The sequence below is a fragment of the Chenopodium album genome, chromosome 18, assembly GCF_948465745.1.
Source record: "Chenopodium album chromosome 18, dcCheAlbu1.1, whole genome shotgun sequence".
Lineage (NCBI taxonomy): Eukaryota > Viridiplantae > Streptophyta > Magnoliopsida > Caryophyllales > Amaranthaceae > Chenopodium > Chenopodium album.
Window position 1 is genome coordinate 22,307,882 of NC_137851.1, and position 18,177 is coordinate 22,326,058.

Below are 18,177 nucleotides of genomic sequence, written 5' to 3' on the forward strand. Positions count from 1 at the left end.
TATCAAGGATCACTATTATGGAGATAATAAGTTCATTCTATTGGGGCGTCATCCTCTGTTGCTAGACTATGAGAGATGATCTTTGGGCTAGTCAAATAGCCCAAAGCCCTTTAGAATGGATCCTATATTGGTCACACACAAGGGTATTGGGTTAAGCAAGTTAGAGGCCCATTAATGGGCCTCATGAGCATTCAATTAGTCATAAGCATGAGTGGGCTAAGTATAGTTTGAGTGGTATTAGGAAGTGGGCTTGGATTTGGACTTGGACTATTATTTAGAGATGCGATCTATAAATAATAGCCTTGCCTAGGGTTGCACAATACAAGTCACAATTGACATACAGTGAATTGTGAACCAAGCAACCACCATCCAAAAGCCCTCATCCTCCCTCTCTCACACGCACGCCTCTCTCCTCCCCCTCTCACCCACGGCCGGCCACCCCTAGTGGCCACGTGGTGTTGCGCGGTGGTTCTTGGCTAGTTGATCGTTCGTCCATCTCCGTAGAAGGTCGATAGAAGTGTTCTTTCGCGACTAACTAGCATTAGTGGAGGTCTTAATCTGTGCCCGTGGACCAAGTAGAGGAATCACGCTTGAGGTTCTTTATCTCCCTTTGTTCTTGCTCGATCGCACGTGGAATCACGCTTCAAAGGTACGATTATTTGTGCTTTATGTGTTATGCATTAGATCCTTGGTTTAGGTACTGTATGAATATGATTCATGTTATTTCCTCTGCGTAGTACCTATAAACTCCTACAGATGCTCGGGAGCGCGGAGTTTGACCAAGCAAGCGAAGGAGCTAAGGCCTCGTGCACCACACAGGGGTGCGCGCATGCGGCACAGGGGTGCGTGCACGCAAACCCAGCTGTGCGCGAGCGCGGCTGGTCTATGCATGCGCACGGCCCTGTGCGGCCCCCTTAGATTGATTTTCCTATTTATAGCTTTTGACTTTCTTTTTTATGACGACTTAACTTTTGTACTTGAGATATAATTTTCCAGAAATAGTAGAGAGAGAAAGTAGAGAAAGAAGCTTAAGATTTACTTCTTTGTACTTGAATTTGATCTTAGATTTCAATTTGATCTTGAAATTCCTTCTTCAATTCAATGAAAGTTTGTAAGATTTCTTACCTTTGATTTACTTTTAACGCAATTCTTTCTAGTTTCTTGAATTTTGATTGAGATTAATTCCTTGCTCTGGAATTTGTTTATTGATTGATTTTCTTTTGATTAAGCTTAAAATGAATATGAATTTGATTGAATTTGTTTTGTTCCTTAATTTCACCATGTTTAGTGAGTAGATTAGTTGCTAGGGAGAAGGGGAAGTATGCTTGATTGATGATTTTTGCTAGTTGAAGGAACTAAATTGATTGGATTGTTGCAATTAAATTGGTTGACATAGTTGTGCATGTGATTAATTAAACTAGGAGTGATCAACCTATAAGATTAATCTAGATTGCATTGCAAATTTCAATAACATGAACCATTGATTTGAGAATTGCTTTAATTGATTGAATTTGATTGTGAATTTCCTTGTTAGCCATTCATAGTGAACCCTAGCTTGGCTTATAGGAGATAGCTTTTGGATTCCTTTGATTCCAACTATTGTTTGTCCCTTGTGATGTTGAATCAATTGAGTGATTTATAAATTAGCATAATCATTGAGCTTGCATGTGGAACCTATATCCCTAGTGTTTAGCATATTGAATTCTTCAATTTTTCTAGCTTTCTGACATCTTAGTTACCAACCACAACCATTTATATTCTTTGAATTAGCTTGACATAGGCTATAGCATTTGTTCCTACTCATTCCTTTGGGTTCGACCCTTCACTTACCATACAAATGTATTAGGTTGGTTGAGTGTTTACAAATTAAGTTTGGCTCTAGGGAGATGTAGATAACGACCTACATTTTCCTCTTGTCAAAATTGGCGCCGTTGCCGGGGAATGATATTGGTGCTTTGTTATAGTTGTTGAGTCTATTTCACCTTTAATTGAAAATACAAAAAGATTTTCTTTTAGGATACATTTGTAGCCGTGCTACTAACCATTTCTTTTGAGATTTTATGCATAGAGCACGTGGTCATTCACTAGTGCAATTTGATCCGGAAATTGAGAGAATTATTGCATGGTTGAGGGGTGCTAGACGATCTTTGAGCCCTAGCATTTCAAGTAAAGAAGAACCACAACAAGAAGAACAAGCAAGAATGGGAGAAAACCCGAGAGTGGCATTGAAATAATTGGGGATTCCCGGTGCATATAGATTTGAGTGTGGGATTGCTCCACCTACAACACCGGCAAATGATTTTGAAATAAGACGGGCAATGATCACTTTGATAGAGAGGCGACAATTTAGTGGGGCCAAGCATGAAAGCCCACTAAACCATCTCAAGGAGTTCGAAAAATATTGCAATACTATCAAGGTGAACGGAATTTCCCTAGAATTCATCCGCCTCAAGCTCTTTCCCTTTTCTCTCACAGGGCGTGCTTTAGAATGGCTAGACAAGGAGGTTAAGCCGAATTCTCTAAGGACATGGGACGAGGTTATCAAGGAATTTCTATCCCGTTTCTATCCTCAAAAGAAAACGGCGGAAGCTAGAGCTTTGATTCAAGGTTTCAAGCAAAAGCCAAGTGAGAGCCTTTATGAAGCATGGGAGAGATACAAAGAGTATCAAAGAGAATGTCCTCATCACGGAATTCCAACCTATCAAATCATTCAAATCTTCTATGGAGGCCTTAGCCCTCAAGGAAAATCATGTTTAGATGGAGGAGCCGGAGGTCTTATCATAAACAAAACGGAAGAGGAAGTGGTGGACATAATTGAAGACGTAGTGAGGTATTATAGAGATTGGCAAGATGGAGAAAGAGAGTCAACTAGCAAGAGTAGCTCTTTGGTGTACTTGGTTGATCATCTAAATGCAATCAACAATCTATCCTCACAAATGATAAACTTGGGGAAGGAGATGCCCGCTATCAAGGCAAAGTTGGAAAGTGCTACCTACCAAGTTTCAAGTCTTCCTTCCCAATCTAAGGGGAGAGGTATGTCTTCTAAAATTCTCAACCCTCTCCTTCTTCTAATAACATTCCTAGTGGATGCTTGTTTTGTGATGATTGTGGGTCGTATGATCATGATGTTTCTAGTTGCCCTCATGCATGTATGGATGTTTGTGATGATCAAGATGGAAATGTGAATGAACATGTGAACTATGTGTCAAAAAATCATGATTCTAGGTTTGAGATTCAAAGAGGTTAATGGAATAGAAATTACAACAATCATGGCAATTTTGACAACCATAACCAAGGTGGTGGTTATAGGAACCAAGGGAACCAAGGTTCTCGAGGTAACTATAACAATCAAGGTTATAGTAGCCAAAATCAAAACCAAAATTATGGTAATCAAAACCAAGGTTATGGGAATCATAATCAAGGTAGTGGTAACCATAATCAAGGTTCTGGTCAAAATCAAAATAGGGGTAATTGGAACAATCAAGGTAGAGGCAACTTTCAAAACAATGCTCAAAGAGGCCCTCCACCCGGATTTGCTCCAAAGGCCCAAAATGATAATTCCTATGTTCAATCCTCTTCTTCTACACATAGAACAAATTTGGAAGAAATCATTGAAAATCAAACAAAGTTGTTGAACACTTAAATGACCGAAAGTGATAAGAAATTTAATGAAATGATGACTCATAATAAGATACATGAAAATAAAATTTCTCAACTTGCTAATGCTTTGAAAGGCCATGCTAGTTCTTCTTCTTTACCTTCCCAAGGCCTAAATCCCAAGAGACTGGTTAATGCTATAGTCACAAGGAGTGGTAAGATTCTTGAAGAGAGTTTTCCTAGGATGAGTGAGACCAAAGAGGGCACAAAAGGGGTTTTGGTTGAACATGAGAGAGATGGTGCATCTTTGAGTAAGGTTGAGATTGAGAAGCCTAGTGAGGTGAGAGTGGACAAAGAGATTGTGAAACCCAAGCTTCCTTATCCACAAAAATTAATGAGACACAAGTTAGATGAATAATTTGGAAGATTCATTGACATGCTTAAGCAACTTCACCTTTCTCTACCATTTACCGAAGTTGTCACCCAAATACCCAACTACGCAAAATTCCTCAAAGACATTTTGAGTGGTATGAGGACTTGTGATGGTGTAGAGACGGTGAACTTGACCGAGAATTGTAGTGCTATCATAATGAACAAGATGCCACCTAAGCTAGAAGACCCCGGAAACTTTTCCATCCCTTGTGCCATTTATAAAATGCAAATTGAGAATGCCTTGTGTGACCTAGGAGCTAGTGTTAGCCTCATGCCATACTCGGTGTACCAAAGACTTGAGCTAGGGGAACTCTTACCTACTAACATCACTTTGCAATTAGCCGATAGGTCAATTAAGTTTTCTAAGGGTAAGGTAGGGGATGTTCCTTTGAGGGTTGGGAAATTTGTTATTTTGGTAGATTTTGTGGTGCTTGAGATGGATGAAGATGCTAATATTCCTATCATTCTAGGAAGACCATTCCTTGCTACTTCGGGTGCTTTGATAGATGTGAAAAGTGCTAAAATTTCACTCAAAGTAGGGGATGAGGTGATAGAATTTGACTTGAATGATAGCATGAAGTATCCAGGTTCTTCTTTAGAAAATTGTATGTTGATTGATTCTCTCGATCATGTTGTGTCTTCTATGCATGAGCAATTGCTCACTTCTAACGATGCTCTTGAGAATGTTTTGTTTAATAAGGAAAAGATAGGTACTCCTAGCAAGGAGATGGCTTTGTATGAAGATGTGCTCAACGGAAGCTTTGAGGATGTTGAAGAGCAAATGTGTTTGAGCGTTTCTAGCCAAGAAGCGTTGCAAGTGGCAACATCGAAGGAAGGTAAAGGTGTTCCAATGGTTGAGCTCAAACCTCTTCCATCACACCTTAGCTATGAATTTTTGAGACCCAACTCCACTTTTCCCGTGATTGTTAGCTCTTCTTTGAGTGAGCATCAAGCTCAAAAGTTGTGTGGTATTTTGAAGAAGCACCGAAGTGCTTTGGGTTATACCATTGATGACCTCAAAGGTATAAGCCCCGCTTTATGTAAACATCACATAACTCTTTAGGAGGGTGCTTTACCTTCTATTGAGAGGCAACGAAAGCTACACCCCCAAATGGGAGAGGTAGTGAAGAAGGAGATCACCAAACTTTTGGATGCGGGAATCATATTCCCCATTTCTAGTTCTAGGTGGGTCTCTCCCGTTCACGTTGTCCCAAAGAAGGGAGGTATGACCGTCGTTGAGAATGAGAAAGGTGGGCTCATTCCGACGAGGACGGTCACGGGATGGAGGATGTGTATAGATTATAGATGTCTAAACACATCTACAAAGAAAGATCATTTCCTCGTTCCTTTTATTGATCAAATTCTTGAGAGACTAACAAGGCACAAATTCTATTATTTTCTTGATGGTTATTCGGGATTTTTCCAAATCCCTATCCACCCGGATGATCAAGAGAAAACAACTTTCACTTGTCCATATGGTACATTTGCTTATAGGAGAATGTCGTTCGGCCTTTGCAATGCTCCTGCGACATTTCAAATATGCATGATGAGTATATTTAGAGATATGTTGGAAGAGGAGATGGAGGTTTTTATGGACGACTTCTCCGTAGGAGGTGTTTCATTTGAGGCATGCCTTGAAAATCTTGAAAAATGTCTTGCAAGGTGTGAGAAGGTGAACGTGGTCTTGAATTGGGAGAAATGTCACTTCATGGTGGAGGAAGGCATAGTCCTTGGCCACAAGATCTCTCACAAGGGGATAGAGGTGGATAAAGCTAAAACTGAAGTCGTTGAAAAGCTTCCACCTCCGGTGAATGTAAAGGGAGTGAGATCTTTCTTAGGGCATGCCGGGTTTTATAGAAGATTCATCAAGGATTTCTCGCTCATTGCAAAGCCCCTCAATGATCTTCTTCAAAAAGATGCCGAGTTTGTGTTTGATGATAAGTGTTTGGAGGCATTCAATAAGTTAAAGAAAGCTCTAATCTCTACTCTTATTGTTCAAGCTCCAAGATGGGATTTACCATTTGAGTTGATGTGTGATGCAAGTGATTCGGCAATAGGAGGTGTCTTGGGTCAAAGAGTGGACAAGAAACTTCATGTGATCTATTATATGTCCAAGACTCTAAATGGAGCTCAACGGAATTACACTACAACGGAGAAGGAATTCCTGACTATAATTCATGCTTTTGAGAAGTTCCGTTGTTATCTATTGTGTTCCAAAACCATAATCTTCACGGATGATGCGGCTCTCAAGTATCTTTTTGCCAAGAAAGAATCCAAGCCAAGGTTGATCCGGTGGGTTCTTGAGCTCCAAACCTTTGACATTGAGATTAGAGATAAAAGAGGAGCGGAAAATGTTGTGGCGGATCATCTTTCTCGTTTAGAAGATTCTCAAACTCATAATGATGGTTCTCCAATTGAGAATAGGATGCTTGATGATTTCTTGTATGCTATTGAAGCAAAGGAGCTTCCATGGTTTGCCGATTTAGTGAACATTCTTGCATCTGGGGAGTTTCCTCCTTCCTTTTCTAAGAACCAAAGAAAGAAGCTCAAGAGTGAGGCAAGACATTTTGTGTGGGATGATCCCATCTTATACAAGCAAGGGGTCAATGGCTTACTTAGACGTTGTGTGCCAAACGAAGAGGTGCCTAGTGTTATGAAAATGTGCCATTCGGATCCAAGCGAGGGCCATATGTGTTTCTCTAAGACCGTCACTAAGGTCCTTCAATGCGGTTTATGGTGGCCACATCTCTTTAAGGACTTATAGGTCTTTGTAAAGACATGTGACCGATGTCAAAGAGTTGGGAACATCTCCAAGAGAAATGAAATGCCTCAACAACCCATACTCGAGTTGGAGGTGTTTGATGTGTGGGGTATTGATTTTATGGGACCTAATCGTCAAATCAAGCTCATCCTTGAAAAGACGATTGCGAGAAATCGAAAGGATTGGTCGGATAAGTTGGATGATGCTCTTTGGGCCTATCGAACGGCTTTCAAGACCCCCATAGGTTCTACTCCATACCGCCTAGTCTATGGCAAGTCATGCCATCTCCCGGTTGAAATTGAACACTGTGCTTTGTGGGCAATCAAGAAGATAAATTTTGACTTGGCAAGTGCCGGGGAGAAAAGGTGGTTAGATCTTCATGAGCTAGAGGAGCTTCGGCTTGATGCCTATGATTGTGCTAGTGTGTACAAAGCTCATTCCAAGGAAACACATGACAAGCTTATTGAGAAGAAAGATTTTTGTGTTGGCGATAAGGTTCTTCTCTACAATTCAAAAATGAAGTTATTTCCCGGAAAGCTCATGTCAAGATGGAGTGGTCCCTATTTGGTCAAGAATGTTTTTCTAAGTGGTGTTGTAGAGGTCTCAATGATGGATTCTTCTTCTCCGTTAAAGGTCAATGGCCATCGTCTCGAGAAGTATTTTGACGGTGCTTTTGTTGGCCTTGTTCACTCATTGCTTTTTCGACAACCACCTTAATTGGTGGAGGACGTCGAGCTATGACGTTAAACAAGCGCTACCCGGGAGGCAACCCGGTTTTCTAACGTTTTTCTTTTGATTTTACATTTTTCTATATTTCTTTTATCCTTGAGAATTTTTCTTATTCCTCTTTATTTTTGTTTGTTCTCTTGATTTTAGGTACTATGAGATTGGATCGAAGATAATTTCCAACGATTTTGGTGTTATTTCAAGATTTCACGAGGTTTGGTTAAGTTTAGGTGGAAAAGCTTGTTGGGGTCTTATGCTCTCATGTTTGCATTTTTATTGATTTTCTACTCTTTTTCGAATGCGCTTTCAAATATCTCATTATGCAAACAGGAGAGTATATTCATGGCCGAAATATTCTTGCTTGGTACACGCGCACCATAGGTTGCGCGCACGCACCAAAGGGGTCAGAAAATTTTCACTAACTTTGACAAAATTTGACGGTTTTTGAACCACCCCCGTACCCCCTTGGTGCGCACGCACCCCATCCCTGCGCGCGCGCACCACAAGGGTCAGAGTTTTAGCTTGTTTTTGAAGCAACCCAGCCCCTACCTGGTGCGCACGCACCTTCTGGCTGCGCGCACGCACCAGGTAGGCTGCGATTCAGGCCAATTTTCCAATACAAGCCTCGCGCCAAATCCCCCCTGCTGTCGCCTGTGCTCACGCACTGTTGCCTGCGCACGCACTATCGCCTGCGCACACGCACCGTCGCCAGCTGCCAGGTGCGTTCAGCGCCCCGTTTTCACCCCAAAAGACGCACCACCCTTATTTCTCCATTCTCTCTCCCCGATTTCCCCTTACTCCCTCACTCATTCTTCTATTTTGAAACCCTTCCAAACCTTTGCCATTCACACAATTACTCATTTTTAATATTCATTTCTTTACAAATTACATCAAAGCATAATCAAATCCCTTCCAAAAAAAAAAAAATATTCCAGAAATTTCGAACTTGAAATTCGAAAATTGGGCATAATTTCGAAATTTTGGTGTTTTGATTTAGTGGTTGAATCTTGTCTTTTGGTGTTCTATTTGTTCTTAAATCTTCATTTTGGGTAATTTGCAAGTAATTCAAGGCTTCATTGAAGTATAATTTCTTATTTTCTAGTCATCTTCTTCCTCATTGTTCAAGCTTGAAACCCTTGTTTTTGCTTTCATGGTAGAACTCCATTGTTGGTTCTTTTAGCTTGTAATTTATGTTGAATGATGTTATTGGATGTTAACTTGAAGCTTTTTCATGATGAATTTGTATACCGTGCTTGATTCCTTGATTCACCATTGTTGGTCATTTTCTCTCTCATGGGTATTCTTTATGATGGTTTTATTGCTTTGATAATTCAATGTTTGAGATTATTTTGCTCAATTTCGATTCATGATTTGGTCTCTTATGATCAATTTTTCCTTTAAATCCATGCATACTTGCTTCAAATTCATGACTCTATATTAATGGAATTGTTCATATGTAGCCATCTCTTGTTTCTAGTTTGAAATAATTGCATTTGTGCTTGATTCTTGAGCAATAACTTATGCTTATTATTGAAATATGACAAATGTAAAGATTTTCTCATGAGTTGTTTTCATCCTTGTAGATGGCTCCAATTCGTCACAAGAAGCGGGCAAGATCAAGTTCAAGCAAGCCTAGGCATGTTGTTCCACCTCCACCCGAGGTAGAAGAAACATATGACATTGAATTCTCTAAAGAATCACATTGGGATCGTTTCAAGCGTCTATCCAAGAGACAGCTAAGACCAACAAGATTCTACGATCAAGAAATAACCAAGTTTCTCGGCATAGATGGGGACGTTCGGCTTCTTGCAAAGGGCCTTGATCTTTTAGAGTTGTTGGATTTTAGCACCCCTACTTATGCTAGGGTGACCTATGAATTTCTTTCTTCTCTGGAAGTAGTCCGAGAACCGGGTGACGATTCCTTAAGGATTTTGACTTTCCAACTTTTCAATCATGATCACTCATTGACGGATTCTCGACTATGTTCATACTTCAAGTTTCCATGGGCCGAGGAAGCGGATCATTGTATCTATCCGGCGCATAGTAGAATGGCGAATGACCATGGATATAATGAGCAACGTTGGTGGAGAAGTATCTCGGAGGAAGGGAAGTATGAGCCTCAAAATTCCAAGACCGCTTCCATGATTCATCCGGCTATGGGGTATTTCAATCGTCTCCTCACTTACGCTCTTTGCTCCAAGGACTCTTTGGGAGCTATCTCTCCAGAGGAGCTTTGTTGGCTGTGGATAGCCGACCAAAACGACTTTGAGATTGAGCTAGTGGATTTCATGGAGCATTTGATCAATCGATTCTTGGATATCCGTGATGGAGTTAGCCTATCGGGGAGCATCCAATTGGGAGGGATGATTTCTATCCTAGCTCTTTGCATTAATGACGACTATAAGACTTTGTCAAATAAGCTTCCCCCAATTATTGATCCTCGAGAAACATCTTCTTCTCATTTCCTCAACATCTCCGCCCTTGTGAACCAAAAGTTCCTCGATCGTACTAGAAAGGATGATGTTTTCATTTGGAAAGTTTCCCGGATTAAAGAATGGTTCTTAATCCCATGTAAAGAGGCAACTACCCGACCAAAAGAGAAAGATTCCTTGTCGTGGAGGCCTCCGGTGCGAGATATTGATCCTTCTATTCGACTTAGGATGAATCATACAAGAGGCTGCTCAACCAATGCTTTCTCATCGAATGTTCACACTATTCCCACGGTTGAACCGGAAGGTACACCTATTCCTTCCCCCTCTCCTACTCCTTCTACTTTTGATTTGTCAACCATTCATGCTACGCTTGATTCTATTGATAATGTGTTATATTCTATGCCTTTTATGCAAACCCCTAATCTTGGTTATGACTATCATACAAATCAATTGTACGATTTACATGTTCAGAGGGGGGAGATCGAGCCCTATATGAATTACCCGTATCTCCCGGGCCAACAAGGACCTATCCCTCAATGGGAGCCTTTTGATCCTACCATTGGTCCTCGGCCTTGCTACCCTTATTGGGAGGGCCCTCATGTTCACCCTAGTTCTATCATAGGAACCACCCCAGCCACTTACGACTATTAGCGGCCCAGTGGTTGTGATTATACATATGATCCGGCTAATCCTTCACCCTTTCCGGACCCCGAGACTTTTGGAAGGTGGGGTAGGTCGGGTGAGCTGGTCTTAGATGATTGGTCTCATTATTTTGAGGTTGATAGAGCTAGGAGGGAAGGTAGGTTAAGGGGTAAGGCTCCCATGGACGTGAGCGAGATGTCTAGCTCTAGTCATATGATAGAGATCGGTGAGGGGAGTTCTCATTCTACCCTTTACCATAGTGCGGAGTGATACTACCAAGGCTACCCCCCTTCTTATGCGCTTTATATGATGTTTCTCTGTTGCCTATATGTCTTTAGGTTTAGAGTTATAGGGGTAGTCCAGTTTAAGCTTGGGGGTGCTTTATGTCATTTGTTTCTGTGCTTCACCATATCCCCCCTGCTTTTGTAGTTCATTCCTAGTCTCCTATGCTTCCGGAATTGATCTCTGTGTCGTTTGGTTTTATGATGATGTTGCTGTATTTCTGCTGATTTCTCTGCCCGGTTATTGGTTTTGTTGCTTGTTTCGCTGATCGTTGTCCGCTGAGTTTCTCTGTGTCTCTGTTATGATGATTCCTGATGATGACTGTCTGATATCTTGTCTCCTGATACTTCTTTAGTATGATGATTCTGCTTCTTACACTCATTTGATCCTATTCCTGTTGCTTTTATTACTTGCTTCTTCTTTATTTTCATGCATTTTGTTTTCTCATTTATTCTTTTCTTTTGTATTGAAGTTACTAACAATTTTCTTTGTATAAAGTTTTTTTTTTATTTCTCACCTTGCTCTATTGCTTATGCTTTGGATTTCGACTATTCATAAAGGTGCTCTTTCGCCTTGTTTAATGTGCAATAGCTTTGGCGCCCGGTGAGATCTTTCTTTTTCTTTTCTTGGTTGCTTAGTCTAGGATTAGTTCTAGGAGAAGTTGAATGGTTCGAGGTTGTTTGCTTTTTAACACCTTAGTGTGTTTGGGAACATTGGCGTTGTGGCCGAATATTCACTTGTTTGTTGATTGGGATTTATGTGTGTTAGCATTACTTCCTTATTGCTTTTTACTTCTCCTTTACATTTCTATTTTTCATTTCATTTTCCTTTTCTTCTTTTTCTTTTTCTTTTTCTTTTCTTTTCTTCTTCCTTAATGTTTTCCTTTTTTCTTTTTCTTATTCGTTTCTTTTCTTTTTTCCCTTGTTCTCTTTATTTTGTTTTTAGTCCTTTTCTTTTCTTTGAAAAAAATATAAAGAAAAGAAAATAAAAAGATAATAAAAAATAATAAACAAAAAAAAAAATGTTTTTGAGGCATTGCTTGTCTTTCTTCATCTTTTTGCTTTTACTTCGGACTTAGTACAACTTGAACTTGCACATTGGCTATTTTTCTTCCTAAATACAATGGTTTGCACGGTTTGAGAGTATCTTTGGTTGACTCTAGGATAGAGTATGCTAAGGTAGCGGTTTAGACTTTTTGGGCCTTGAAGCCGGATTCTTTTGGTTTGTGGTAAGATGAAGTTGCTTCCTTTGGTGGATTTGACAACTTTATTAAGTTTTTCCTACAACCATGTGAGGATTTTTCTTTTTCAAGCCTTCATCATTTTTTTTTGTGTGGCGTGGATCCTTAACCTTTGCATGCCTAATCTTGAATCTTGACTCATAATTCTCAAACACGAGACCGAACCAACTAGGAAGGACAAAGGCCATTTTTCGGGGTGGTACTTTTTCATTTCTAGGATTTTCTTCTTTCTTTTTAGTTCTTTGGGTTTACATTTGTCATCTTACTAACCATTTGAGCCTTTCCCTTTCTTTTCAAGCCACATCTTTAGAACTTTGAGCCTTTTATTTCTTTTTGTTCCAATCTTGGTTTTTGTGAAGCAAATGGTCATGTTTTTTTTGGAATTTGTGGTCTAAAAGGTTGGATATTGGTTTTATTTGTAAGCACGCTCGTCTTTGGTATATATTGTGAATAATGGCAAATGAATAAACGAAAAAGCCATCCAAAGTTAAAAAAAGGCAAGGACATAATAAAAGCAAAATCGAAAAAGCTGTCCACAGTTAAAAGAAGCGAGGACAATTGCTTTGATAAAATGAAAATTACAAAACAAAAAGAGTGAATAAGAGAAAATTCAAAAAACAGTTTGATGTGATTCTTTTCCCTTTTCAAGCATTGAGGACAATGCTTCCTTTTAGCTTGGGGGAGAAGCGTTTACGATTTTTGTATATATGCTTGTGGATATAGCTTTGAATAAGTTTGGGGGTATTTGTTTGTTTTTCTTTGGTGACTTCATGGTTTTGGTGTCGAGGTGTGGCCAACCTTTTCTTCATAACCTAGGTGTACCACCAAATTCTAAATTTTAAGCCTACCCCTAACCTTTTTCCCTTATGTTACAACCTTTGGAAAAGTCCTTTCGACCTAGTGGTTAAGTCATATACCGAGGGAGGGAATTATGAGTTAAAGCCTAAGGAAAAGAGATGCAAGGTCAAGATGTTGAGAACCCTCAAATTCTATTTTTTTCCGGTTCCTTCGAGGAACCATGGAGACGCTTACTAAGGGAACATTTGAAGCCATTAGGGAGAACGCGGTTAGATTGGTTGGGATGAAAGATGATTGCGCCTCATTAGTTCTCTACGCTTAGCATACCCTATGTTTCAATCAACCCTCGATATCTTAGAATGTGCTTACAATTGTTGTTTTAGAAAGTTTGATATCCTTCGTGCCTTGATCATGTGCAAAAGTCCATTGTATAAGCATTTCTTTTCATTTCAAGGTTTAAAACTTTCTCTTTTCTTTTCTTTTCGCTTTGCCTCCTTTTTAATAAAAATAGTTATAGGTTAACCTCTTTGGAAACCTTTACGAGAGCATCACTCGTCATCTAAAGCGATCTAGGGGTTTAAATGGCTTTTCTTTAGTTGCTAAAATTGACCGTGATTCCTACGAAAGTGAGTTAGTGTATATTCTCATCTTCTCTAGTTTTCTTGTTTCTTTCTTTGCTTGAATAGTGTCATCATTTTCCCTTGGGTTTGATTTTATTTTGCTCGAGGACGAGGAAAAATTTAGCTTGGAGGAATTTGATGAGCGTCGTTTATGGTGCTCAAAAGAATAAAATTTAGGTTCATTTTCTTTATTTTCTTTCATCATTTTCATATAATTCTCTTAGTTTTATTTGATTTTCCATTTTTTTAATTCACTTTGATTCTCGATTAGTTTTTACGAGTTTTTCATATTTTAGTTGATAATTCATAGTTTTAGTTTTAGTTTTATTTTGTTATGCTTTCTCTCTTTGTTTTATTTGTGTTTTATAGGTGAATAATCAAGTCAATTTGCTCATTTTGGGACTGCCTTGTTCGCGGGCATCATCTCGAGTGCACTAATGATGCGGATGCTCGGGAGTGCGGAGTTTGATCAAGCAAGCGAAGGAGCCAAGGCCTCGTGCACCACACAAAGGTGCGCGCGCGCGGCATAGGGGTGCTTGCGCGCAGACCAAGCTGTGCTCGCGCGCGGCTGGTCTGTGCGTGCGCACGGCCCTGTGCGGCCCCCTTCGATCGATTTTCCTAGTTATAGCTTTTGACTTTCTTTTTTATGACGACATAACTTTTGTACTTGAGATATAATTTTCCAGAAATAGTAGAGAGAGAAAGTAGAGAAAGAAGCTTAAGATTTACTTGTTTGTACTTGAATTTGATCTTAGATTCAATTTGATCTTGAAATTCCTTCATCAATTCAATGAAAGTTTGTAAGATTTCTTACCTTTGATTTACTTTTAACGCAATTCTTTCTAGTTTCTTGAATTTCTATTGAGATTACATTCCTTGCTCTAGAATTTTTTGATTGATTGATTTTCTTTTAATTAAGCTTAAAATGAATATGAATTTGATTGAATTTGTTTTGTTCCTTAATTTCACCATGTTTAGTGAGTAGATTAGTTGCTAAGGAGAAAGGGAAGCATACTTCATTGATGATTTTTGCCAGTTGATGATATTAAAATGATTAGATTGTTGCAATTAAATTGGTTGACATAGTTATGCATGTGATTAATTAAACTAGGAGTGATCAACCTATAAGATTAATCTAGATTTTATTGCAAATTTCAATGACATGAACCCTTGATTTGAGAATTGCTTTAATTGATTGAATTTGATTGTGAATTTCCTTGTTAGCCATTCATAGTGAACCCTTGCTTGGCTTATAGGAGTTAGCTTTTGGATTCCTTTGATTGCAACTATTGTTTGTCCCTTGTGATGTTGAATCGATTGAGTGATCTATGAATTAGCATAATCATTGAGCTTGCATGTGGAACCTATATCCCTAGTGTTTAGCATATTGAATCCTTCAATTTGCCAAGATTTTTGACATCTTAGTTACCAACCACAACCATTTATATTCTTTGAATTAGCTTGACATAGGCTATAGCATTTGTTCCTACTCATTCCTTTGGGTTCGACCCTTGATTTACCATATACTTGTATTAGGTTGGTTGAGTGTTTACAAATTAAGTTTGGCTCTAGGGAAAGGCAGATAACGACCTACATTTTCCTCTTGTCACACCTACCGCGTGGAAACTCCAGACGGCAGGTAACTGCCTAGAACTTGGAATGTAGACAACTTTTAAAAGTACTACTTCTAAGGGTTGTAAATTTTTGTAAATGAAAAGCCCATCAATGAAGGAGTTGCTTTTTGTTTTCAATTATGTTATTTAATTTATACATACATATGCAGCGTTTAAGTACCGCCTGAGCAATGCACAGACGGTCGCTGACAATAATTAAAATTAAACTAAGTTAATAACTTAGTGGCTAAATTAATGTTTTAAAAACGAGGCAAATGGCTGGATGATACTTATTTTATAAATTCGTCTGCTCCAACACGAGTAAGGCGTCCGGCAACGCCCATCCGGGTGGAATCGTCACAAAGAATATCTCCCATCTGGGTAAGAAAGTGCTCTACCTACTCATACAGACGGCAAAGATTTAATGACCTAATTGGTCAACTCATAGCCGTCTGACAAGGATAATCTAAAGAACGACCAAGTCTACGAAAGTCGGATGTTTATGGACCTCAGCTGGTGATCGGCAGAAGTTCTGACTTAGATTATTTTTCGAGATTATACAAGTCCACCCAATAAGGTAGACGGACAGAGTACAATTGGAATACAGGTACCCCAGACGGCGGGAAAGTTGGTTCATTAAAAACCACTTGAGCCGTCTGGGGCCATTTGTCAAGCAGCCATTTGCCTCCTGCCTCATGAAATGTCAGGCGGCCATTTGCCTCCTGCCTTATAAAGACGTTGAATATAATTGGATTGCAAATACCTCAGGCGGAAAAGAAGAAGTGTAGTGTAGCTACTTCTCTGCCTGGGTTGACGGCTACCTGCTTGAATGTTTGGACGGGTGTGTAATGGTTTGGAGTAATCACTATTGTGATTAATTAACTTAGAAACATCTCATACTCTTTAAAGTGTCAAAAGTTCCCAAGTCAATCAATCAGAGAAGTACTAAAACCAGTCACACAGCCGCCCAAGGGAAAGTGTAGCCGGTTTATCGAATGTCGCATGCTATTAAAGAGTGAGGCAAAAATTTAAGTGCAAAAATTGAAATAAATTGAATAAACCGACTCAGTCGGCAAACTTCATAAATTCAAAACTAGCCAAAAGGCTGGGAGATATTTTTATCCGGATTAACATTCGGAGAAAAGCAAAATATTTAAATTGTTAACCCGACCCCTCAGTTATAAATACAGAAATACACAGCTCACAGGCCGTTGAAAACATGATTGGCATACTGCCGTAGAAAATCTTAGTGGTCCTGAGTTTGCTCTGGCTGGTCTTGGTCGGTAGGGAGGTCTACTTCATTTTTCTCAGGGAGGACTTCAGTTAGGATCGGGTCAGCCTGGTCCTCTCCCTTCTCCTCCTCTCCATCAGAAACCTCAAAGCCTTGATCTAAGGCCCTTTCTTTAAATGGAGGCGGGGCCTGCTCCTTCAAAACTTCGGAATCATACACCACTATGGCGTAATCATACCTCAGTTTGAAATACTCGAAGTCTACAGCCGGGTGGAGAAGTTTTTAAGCAAGCTTTAGGTGGGCCTCAGTGTCCCGCTCATTCTCTACAACCAGCCGGCTCTACTCCTTGGAGAGCTCTTCTTGATGATTGTTCCTCATTTGAACAATCTCCAGCCTAATCTCGGAATCCGAGAAGATCTTATTTTACTTTCCGCACCTTTTCACATTCTCCAACGCGTTCTAACTTGATTGTCGGAGGCGGAGCTCCAACCACCCGGAGTCTCCGTTATTTTTTAGGTAACTCTCCCGAGGGATAAAAACACCCAAAACAGGGCCAATGGCCGGATGATATTTTATTTTATAAATTGGTCTACTCCAAGATGAGTAAGGCGTCCGGCGACGCCTATCCGGGTGGAATCGTCGCAGAGAGTAACTCCCATCCGGGTGACACAGTGCTCTACAACCACATGTAGGCAGCAAAGATTGAACGAGATAATTGGTCAACTCATAGCCGTCTAACCTGGTTAATCTAAAGAACGACTAAGTCTACGAGAACCGGATGTCTAAAGACATCAGCTGATGACCGGCCGAAGTTCTAACTTAGATTACTTTTTGAAATTATACAAGTCCTCCTAATTGGGTAAAAGGAAATTGAGTATATAATTTGATTACAAACACCCCAGACGGTGGGAAAAGGTAGTTCATTAAAAACTACTTGAGCCGCTTGGGGGCCAACTGGTAGCCGGCCATTTTCCTCTTGCCCTATGAAATGTCAGGCGGCTATTTGCCTCCTACCTTACGGGATATCAGGCGGCCATTTACTTCCTACCCTATGGAATGTCAGGCAGCCATTTGCCTCCTACCCTATGGAATGTTAGGCGGCCATTTTCCTTCTACCTTATGAAATATCAGACGGCCCCCGGCTGGGAGTCTGTTAGATCAAATTGGGTCTTACATTCGAGCTTACCTAAGTTCCATTGAATTTTGCAAATAACACCTAAAAAAGGTTATGCTATTTGCAGAATCTTAATAGCTAATCAAATGAATCAAGAATATTCTAAGCCACCCAAAGGTTATATGATCTCCATAGTGGGGCTAAAAGAAATTGACATCTGTCTAGTTTAGTGGCAATCATTATTATGATTGATTAACTTATAAAATGTCATACCGTTCATGGTATCAAATTTTCCAAGTTAATAAAATCTCCCTTTTAATGAACTAGACAAATGTCGACCAAAGAGACCTTGAGCAACGACAAATAAAGCCTTCATTTCGAAAGGAACAATTCCTCTTAAAAGAGAAATTACTCCTTCCGAGGGGCTAAATACCCTTGATATGTGGACCTAGCCACATCGTCACGTGTCCCTAAGCTCAGTGCTTAATGAGCCAATCAGAGCATGACAAGTGTCACTCAATGATACAAGGGTAAAAATGGGCTCCAAGCCCATAACCCTAGAAACTATAAAACGGTGGGAAGCCAATCTACTTAGGTTAAATAACCTAACAGGCACATGTCCCAATGTACTATAAATATTGATCATTTACATCACTTGGAAAACAATCAATATCCTCCAAGGGGCAATG

General features: G+C 39.8%; 1 non-coding gene across 1 annotated transcript; it reads right to left on the reverse strand.

The window, feature by feature from the left end:
• Nucleotides 1-2,586: 2,586 nt before the first annotated feature.
• Nucleotides 2,587-2,692, reverse strand: LOC145593209 (small nucleolar RNA R71). Its single transcript, XR_014102584.1, has one exon. It is a non-coding gene; the product is annotated as a small nucleolar RNA R71 (small nucleolar RNA).
• Between the last annotated feature and the right edge of the window lie 15,485 nt (nt 2,693-18,177).